This window comes from Octopus sinensis, linkage group LG29 (assembly GCF_006345805.1).
Source record: "Octopus sinensis linkage group LG29, ASM634580v1, whole genome shotgun sequence".
Lineage (NCBI taxonomy): Eukaryota > Metazoa > Mollusca > Cephalopoda > Octopoda > Octopodidae > Octopus > Octopus sinensis.
In genome coordinates, this window is record NC_043025.1 from 8,639,976 (window position 1) to 8,649,265 (window position 9,290).

The following is a 9,290-nucleotide window of genomic DNA, read 5'->3' on the forward strand; positions in this document are numbered from 1 at the left end:
AGGGGAAGAATCAAAATGGGAGATAACTTCAGTCACACCATATATTTAGAAGAGGAGAAAAGTTGTTGAAAGAGAAATACAATGAAAGAGAGAGAGAGAGAGAGTGATAGTTAGATAGAAAGATACATAGACAGACAGACAGAAAGATAGACAGTGTTGTCAACATAGTAACTAACAAGTTTTGATTAAAAACGTGGGAAGTTTAAGTGCAAATCTGTCAACACAATGCAACACAGACTTCAAAAAAATAACATGTATGCATATAATACATAGTTATTTTTTTGGTTGCATGTGCTTTTCCCGCTGTGCTTGAGGAGACCTGTTGAATCAAGTACATGAACATGAACATCGAAATAAATATCAATGGAAATAGTAGTTGTGATACCTGTGCCGGTGGCACATAAAAAGCACCATCCGAACGTGGCTGATGCCAGCGCCGCCCCGACTGGCTTCTGTGCCGGTGGCACATAAAAAGCACCATCCGAACGTGGCCGTTGCCAGCGCCACGTTGGCTGGCTTCCATGCCAGTGGCACGTTAAAAGCTCCAACCGATCGTGGCCGATGCCGGACCCCCCTGGCAACTGTGCAGGTGGCACATAAAAAGCACCCACTACACTCGCGGAGTGGTTGGTGTTAGGAAGGGCATCCAGCTGTAGAAACACTGCCAGATCAGACTGGAGCCTGGTGCAGCCCCTGGCTCCCAGACCCCAGTCGCACCGTCCAACCCATGCTAGCATGGAAAAGACGTTAAACGACGATGATGATGATGTGTGTGTGTGTGTTTCTGTATGTCTTTCAACACACAGACAATGCAACACATTGTATATCTGTGTTTGTCCCACCACTACCACTTGACAACTAATGTTGGTGTGTTTATGTCCCTGTAACTTAGCAGTTCGGCAAAAGACACCATTAGAATAAGTACTAGGAATACAAAGAATAAGTTCCAATTTCTTCTACTTAAGGCAGTGCTCCAGTATGGCTACAGTCAAATGACTGAAACAAAAGAATATATGTCGTTAAAATATATTATCGTTTACATACCTTTTGTAAATCACGTGCATATACACACACACACACTCAGCTTGAGGAAAATATTTTATAAGGGAGTGAGAAAGTTTACCACGAGAAAATGAAAGTATGTGAAATATATATATATATATATATATATATATAGATATATAGAGAGAGAGAGAGAGAGAGAGAGAGGCAGAGAGAGATGTCTTTTGTTGCTGTCACAGATTTTGAAATTTTAGAAGAAATTTTCAAATCTGAGAATGGATTTAGTACATGGAAACTGAAAGAAGCCTGTCATATATATATATGTGTGTGTGTGTGTGTGTGGTGAGAGAGAGAGAGAAAAGAAGAGAGAGGAGAAAGTATGCCGTTAAAATAAATTATCGTTCATGGGAAGACCTGGCAGAACAAGTGAGACCATAACCCGTGGCCTCTACCTGGGACATAGCCAGCCCACTTATGCATACCTTTCCTTCTTGTGACACAAACCCTACTTGTGACGACCTGTTGAGGCAAGTGAGAATCAAAAATCGAAATCGATCAACATCAATGGAAACTGTAGCTGTGATACCAGTGCCGGTGGCACATAGGAGAACCATCCGAACATGGCCATTGCCAGCGCCACCCCGACTGGCCTCCGTGCCGGTGGCACGTAAAAAGCACCATCCGATCGTGGCTGTTTACCAGCCTCGTCTGGCACCTGAGCAGGTGGCACGTAAAAAGCACCCACTACACTCACAGAGTGGTTGGCATTAGGAAGGGCATCAAGCTGTAGAAACACTGTCAGATCAGACTGGAGGCTGGTGCAGCTTTCTGGTTTCCCAGACCCCAGTTGCACCGTCCAACCCATGCCAGCATGGAAAGCGGATGCTAAACGATGATGATGATACCTTTTTTAAATCACATGCATATATACACACACACTGACAAACACACTCAGCGTTATGAATATATTTTATAAGGGAGTTAGAAACTTTACCATGTGAAAATGAAAGAGATAGGTAAAGAGAGAAAGAGAGAGAGAGGGGAAGGAAGGAGGGAGAGAGAGAGAGAGAGAGAGAGAGAGGGAAGGAAGGGGAGGGAGAGAAGAGAGAGAGGGAAGGAAGGAGGGAGGGAAGAGAGAGAGAGAGAGAGGTAAGAAGGAGGGAGGGAGAGAGAGAGAGGAGAGAGAGAGGGAAGGAGGAGGGAGGGAGAGAGATAGAGAGAGAGAGAAGGAAGGAGGGAGGGAGAGAGAGAGAGAGAAGGAAGGAAGGAGGGAGAGAGAGAGAGAGAGAGAGGGAAGGAAGGAGGAGGGAGAGAGAGAGAGAGAGAGGGAAGGAAGGAGGGAGGGAGAGAGAGAGAGAGAGAGAGGGGAGGAAGGAGGGAGGGAGAGAGAGAGAGAGAGAGAGGGAAGGAAGGAGGGAGGAGAGAGAGAGAGAGAGAGGGAAGGAAGGAGGGAGAGAGAGAGAGAGAGAGAGAGAGAGGGGAAGGAAGGAGGGAGGGAGAGAGAGAGAGAGAGAGAGAGGGAAGGAAGGAGGGAGGGAGAGAGAGAGGGAGAGACCTTTTCTGTCACTGGCACAGATTTTGAAATTTTAAAAAATTTAGTGGAAATTTTCAAATTTGCGAATGGATTTGGTACATGGAAACTGAAAGAAGCCTGCCATATATGCATGCATGTGTGTATGTGTGTATCTTTGTGTCTGTGCTTGTCCCTCCACCACCACTTGACAACCAGTGTTGGTGTGTTTATGTCCCCAAAGCTTAGCAGTTAGGCAAGAGAGACCAAAAGAATAAATACCAGCCTTGTGAAAAAAAAAAAAGTACCAGGGTCAATTCATTCGACTAAAAGTTCTTCAAGACAGTGCTCCAGCATGGCCACAGTCCATTGATTGATACAAGTAATCATCATCATCATCATTTAACGTCCATTGTCCATGCTGGCATGGGTTGGATGGTTTGACCAGGGATGGCAACCTGAGGGGCTGCACCAGACTCCAGCCTGATTTAGCATGGTTTTCTATGGCCAGATGCCCTTCCTAAGACCAACCACTCCAAGAGTGTAATGGGTGCTTTTACATGCCACCGACACGGATGACATTTGCGGGACACTGGTATCTGCCACGACTGCGATTTTACTTGGTTTGATGGGTCTTCTTCTCAAGCACGACATAATACCAAAGACCTTGGTCATTGCTTCCTTAAGGCCCAAAACTTAAAAGGAACTCGCCTCTGTGAGGCCCAACACTTGAAAGGAACTCAGCCACTTTGCTTCCAAGAGGCCCCTCCCCCCAAAAAAAGGTAAGAGATAGTGTTTTAAAAAGGGATACATTATCAAGGGTTCCTGACCTTCCTTCTCGAGCCATGCCTGGCTCATAAAGGCCGGTTTCCTGGTTTCATGGTGTATAGGTTCCCCACCTGGATGGGACGCCGGTCCATCGCAGGTGAGCTGCAAGATGCAGGAGGAAAGAGTGAGAGAAAATTGTGGCGAAAGAATAAACAGAAGTTCACCATTACCTTCTGTTGGAGCCACGTGGAGCTTAGGTGTTTCGCTCATGAACACACACATCGCCCGGTCTGAGTTTCGAACCAGCGATCCCTCGACAGTGAGTCCGCTGCTCTAACCACTAGGCCATGTGCCTCCATTGAAGGAAAGAGCGAGAGAAAGTTGTGGCAAAAGAGTCAGCAGAAGTTTCGCCATTAAATTCTGCCGGAGCCGCATGGAGCTTAGGTGTTTCGCTCATAAACACACACATCGCCCGGTCTGAGATTCGAACCCGTGATCCCTCGACCGCGAGTCTGCTGCTCTAACCACTAGGCCATGTGCCTCCATAAGGGTTCCTGACCACCGGGCAGTGAACCAACACTAGGCCATGAATCATCTGGTATAAATTTTTTTCATCTTGTTTCTGTTTCATGGACAGTTGCAGTATGTAGGGTGTTTTTGCATTGTATATTCATTTACTCATCTCAGACTTTAGAGTGTGGTCATGCTGGAGCAAAGCCATGAACAATTTTTGCCGCATAAATTGGCCCCAGTACTGGTTTTTATTTGAAGCCTAGTACTTATTTTATCAGTCTCTTTTGCTGAATCACTAAGTTATGGGAATGTAAACACACCAGCACCGGTTGTGAAGTGGTGGTGGTGTGGGGTTAATTACAGGCACAAAAGACACATACATACACACACACATATATGACGGGCTTCTTTCAGTTTCTGTCTACCAAATCTACTCACAAGGCTTTGGTCGGCCTGAGGCTATAGTAGAAGACATTTGCTCAAGGTGTCATGCAGTGGGAATGAACCTGGAACCATGTGGTTGGGAAGCAAGCTACTTACCACACAGACATGTCAGCGCCTATTGTGTGTGTGTGTGATATGAGTATTGTATATCTAATCATTACATTATATATTGTTTTGTTCTGAAGGCGCATGGCTCAGTGGTTAGAGCGTCGAGCTTACGATCGTGAGGTTGTGAGCTCGAATCCCGGACCAGGCTGTACGTTGTGTTCTTGAGCAAGACACTTTATTTCACATTCCTCCTGTCCACACATCTGTAGAAATGAGTTGCGATGTCACAGGTGCCAAGCTGTATCAGCCCCTTTGCCTTTCCCTTGGATAATATCAATAGTATGGAGCAGTGCTTTTCAAACTTTTTGCTGGAGCGGAACCCCAAGGAAACATTCCACTGGCTCGAGGAACCCCTGTGCAATAATTTAATAGTCTTATGCACACATATCTGCACAGGACAATTAAAAATTACTGCCGATTTTAACAGTTTTGTAACTTCTTGCGGAACCCCTGGACTGTACTGGCGGAACCCTGGTTGAAAACCACTGGTATGGAGAAAGGAGGCTGGTATGCATGGGGGACTGCTAGCCTTCCACAAACAGTCTTGCCCTGACTTGTGCCTCGGAGGGTAACTTTCTAGGTGCAGTCCCATGGTCATTCATGACCGCATGAGGTCTCCTCTTTATATAGTTTTGTTATGCATGTGATGACCAAGTTCATGGAAAAAATTGTCTGGCATAAAACTGGTCTGTGGTGCAAGAACAGATTGGGGCTGCTGAGTTAGATCATGTAGTCCTAGACAACTCTAAAAGAAAGAGGTGACGATGGCTGGAATGCTTTTCATCCCGACTGGATCCTGCCTTATCGGGAGTAACCTAGGGCTAACGGTAACATGGCAGAACACGCTAATATACGCGTATAACACACACAGATGGCCAAACACACCAACACATACAAAACTCAGTAAGTTCATTCCAGAGCAGGAGTGGCTGTGTGGTAAGTAGCTTGCTAACCAACCACATGGTTCCGGGTTCAGTCCCACTGCGTGGCACCTTGAGCAAGTGTCTTCTGCTATAGCCTCAGGCCAACCAAAGCCTTGTGAGTGGATTTGGTAGACGGAAACTGAAAGAAGCCTGTTGTATATATGTATGTATATATATATATATATATGTATGTGTGTTTGTGTGTCTGTGTTTGTATCCCTAGCATTGCTTGACAACCGATGGTGTGCTTACATCCCCATCACTTAGCGATTCGGCAAAAGAGACCGATAGAATAAGTACTGGGCTTACAAAGAATAAGTCCCGGAGTCGATTTGCTCGACTAAAAAGGTGGTGCTCCAGCATGGCCGCAGTCAAATGACTGAAACAAGTAAAAGAGTAAAGAGTCACAGAAGTAACCAGTATACACATTACACCAATGGTTTTCAACCGAAATCCATATGGCCCCTGAGGGCTCATATAAGATTTGGTGGGGAAGGGTCCCATGCAATAAAATAAGAAATTGGGAATCCACAATAGTATCTAACGGCCCCTGAAAAAATTTTGCTCTGATGTATGTTTTGTAAGAGACAGCTAGGTTTCACAGTTCAGCCTACATAAGATAATGTGGGAAAAACAAAATAGGAATTTTGAAAGAAGTTTCTATGAAACTAGTTTTGAAATATAGAATGGCTAGCAGGGGTCCACCAGAATGAAATAGTAATTAAAGGGGTCCATAAGTAAAAAAAAAAATGGTTGGGAACCCCTGCTTAAGATGTATGTATTGGTTATGTATTGCAAGAAACAGCTGGGTTTCTTTCTCTAACATTTTCCATAGTTCAACCTACACAAGTTAATGTGTGGAAAACAAAATAGGGATTTTGAAAGAAGTTTCTATAAAACTAGTTTTTAAACATCGAATGGCAATAGAGGTCGACCAGAATAAAATAGTTATTAGAGGGGTCCGTAGATAAGAAATGGTTGAGTTCAAATTCTGCCAAGGTCGACTTTGCCTTTCATCCTTTCGGGGTCAATTAAATGTGTACCAGTTACGCCCTATGGTCGACATAATCGACTTAATCCGTTTTTCTGTCCTTGTTTGTTCTCCCCGTGTTTAGCCCCATGTGGGTAGTAAAGAAATAGGTATTTCGTCTGCCGCTACGTTCTGAGTTCAAATTCGACTTAATCCCTTTGTCTGTCCTTGTTTGTCCCCTCTGTGTTTAGCCCCTTGTGGGTAATAAAGAAACAGGTATTTCGTCTGCAGTTACGTTCTGAGTTCAAATTCCGCCGATGTCGACTTTGCCTTTCATCCTTTCGGGGTCGATTAGATAAGTACCAGTTACGCACTGGGGTCGATATAATCGACTTAATCCGTTTGTCTGTCCTTGTATGTCCCCTCTGTGTTTAGCCCCATGTGGGTAGTAAAGAAATATATATTGGTATATGATGTGAAAATGAAAAAGTGGTGGGTACGCACACATACACACTGACACACATCGCGTATATCTACAAAATTAAACTTGAAATTTGAAAAAAATTATGTGTATCGATTTAGGTGTGTGTGTGTGTGCGTGTCCAGTGCGAAACTGGTACTTATTTAATCGACCCCGAAAGGATGAAAGGCAAAGTCGACCTCGGCAGAATTTGAACTCGGAACGTAACGACAGATGAAATACCTATTTCTTTACTACCCACAAGGGGCTAAACACAGAGAGGACAAACAAGGACAGACAAAGGGATTAAGTCGATTATATCGACCCCAGTGCGTAACTGGTACTTATTTAATCGACCCCGAAAGGATGAAAGGCAAAGTCGACCTCGGCAGAATTTGAATTCAGACCGTAATGGCAGATGAAATACCTATTTCTTTACTACCCACAAGGGGCTAAACACAGAGGGGACAAACACGGTCAGACAAACGGATTAAGTCGATTATATCGTCCCCAGTGCGTAACCGGTACTTAATTTATCGATCCCGAAAGGATGAAAGGCAATATAATCGTAATCTACGCTATCTGAAAGGCACTTGAAGAAACTTACATTAAAAAATATCCATTTTTTTCCAAAAGTTATGAGGTAACAAAGTCAGGCGGGGAAACACGCGTCGATATAGAACAGGCCAACATTATCACAATAACACACTGTAACTTATATGAATATACACAAACGCAGAAAAATACTAATAAAATACACACAGAGTAGAACAGACCAACATAGTGAGGGCGAGCAGAACACAGCAACAAACATATACAAACGGACAACACAATTTCGCAAGGTAAACCTTCAAACGAAGTACGATATTTTCAAAGATAGCCTACCTTCGACCAGTTTGGGGTTTCTTTTTTAATAATAAAAGACAAATGCTGTTTTGTGTCACTCAGCCATATTATTGACACACAAGTGATATAAAGAAATCAAAGAAGACAAACTGGAGGTTTTCGACATGAACGGACAAGTTACGCGCCATCTGACATAGCAACGTAAACTTCCGTTAAGCAGCAGGAGCGGGCGACCCCGAAAATCTAATTAGGAGGCGGGACCTTGGCTACGGAGACTGATTGGGCGTAACTTCGGTATAGGTACAGGAAGTGCCGGATACATTTCAAGAAAGTGTTGTTTTATATATGTATGTATATATATATATAATATATATACATACATATATATATACATATATATATATATACATATATATATATATATATATATATAATATATACATATATATATAATATATATATACATACATATATATATATTATATATATATATATATACATACATATATATATATATATATATATATATATATATATATAATATATATATATATATATATATATATATATATTATATATATATATATACACACACAAGTACAGACAAACGGATTATATATATATATATATATATACAAATACAGACAAACGGATTAAGTCGATTACATCGATCCCCAGTGTGTCACTGGTACTTAATTTATCGACCCGAAAGGATGAAAGGTAAAGTCGACCTCGGCGGGGGTTTAGGGTTAGGAGGTACTACTAGTATTTCGTTCGCCGCTGCGATCTGAGTTCAAATTCCGCCGAGGTCGACTTTGCCTTTCATCCTTTCGGGGTCGATAAATTAAGTACCAGTTACGCACCGGAGTCGATGTAATCGACTTAATCCGTTTGTCTGTACTTGTTTGTCCCCTATGTTTAGCCCCTTGTGGGCAGTAAAGAAATAGGTACTACTAGCGAATAGTGGTCCCGGTGCGCGCACGTGCTAGCAAGTCATGAGTAGTCGATCATTACTTTGTGTTATTTACTTTGTTTAAAAAATTTTTTATTTTGTGTTTTATTCACTTTGCTAGGTAGTCGTTGTAGGATCGACTAGTCACGACTAGCTAGCGCGGATGCGCGAGTACGCGTGTGCGTCAACCGGGACCACTGTTCGCTAATAGTACCGGGTTAGGGTTTGTATTAGGGTTAGGGGTGGGAGAAAAGGGTTTCTGTTATCTTCAGAAATGTAAAGAAAGCCACTTACGGTACCTATACCGAAGGATCAATGATTGCTTTAATGAATATGAATAGTAATTCTTCGATAAGTGGAATTGGTGATCCTTCGGTATACGTCCCGCAAGTACTGGAAGTGGCTTTGGTTACATTTCTGAAAATAACAGAAACCCTTTTCTCCCACCCTAACCCTGATCCCCCCTTATATATAAAAAAAAAAACCTTTCTTGAAATGTATCCGGTACCTCCGGTACCTATACCGAAGTTACGCCAGTAGAATTGTCCCTTGGTTACCGATTTATTGATCTACTGTGTAACCGGCTGAGTATTCCATAGGGACTTGTTGCTAATTTTTTAGGCTTAAAATATGTTTAATCAGTGATTCCAGAGCATACTAATGCACGAATAGCAACATTAAATGGTTCAATTAGCAAATACGTAATTTTTTTATCCATTGATTAAACAGACATGAAGAAAGAGGATCAAGGGGAAAAAACGCCAATTCAACACCAAAAGCCTCAACTGTTCGCA

The 9,290-nt window shown here is 42.7% G+C and overlaps 1 protein-coding gene across 1 annotated transcript in view; it reads right to left on the bottom strand.

The window, feature by feature from the left end:
• The window catches only part of LOC115226010 (C2 domain-containing protein 3-like), a 163,433-nt gene extending 155,693 nt beyond the window's left edge, over positions 1-7,740 (bottom strand). The window contains exon 1 of the mRNA XM_036514798.1: positions 7,584-7,740. The gene's annotated coding sequence lies outside the window, so the exon portion shown is untranslated. The remainder of the gene's footprint in view (positions 1-7,583) is intronic.
• Positions 7,741-9,290: the final 1,550 nt, after the last annotated feature.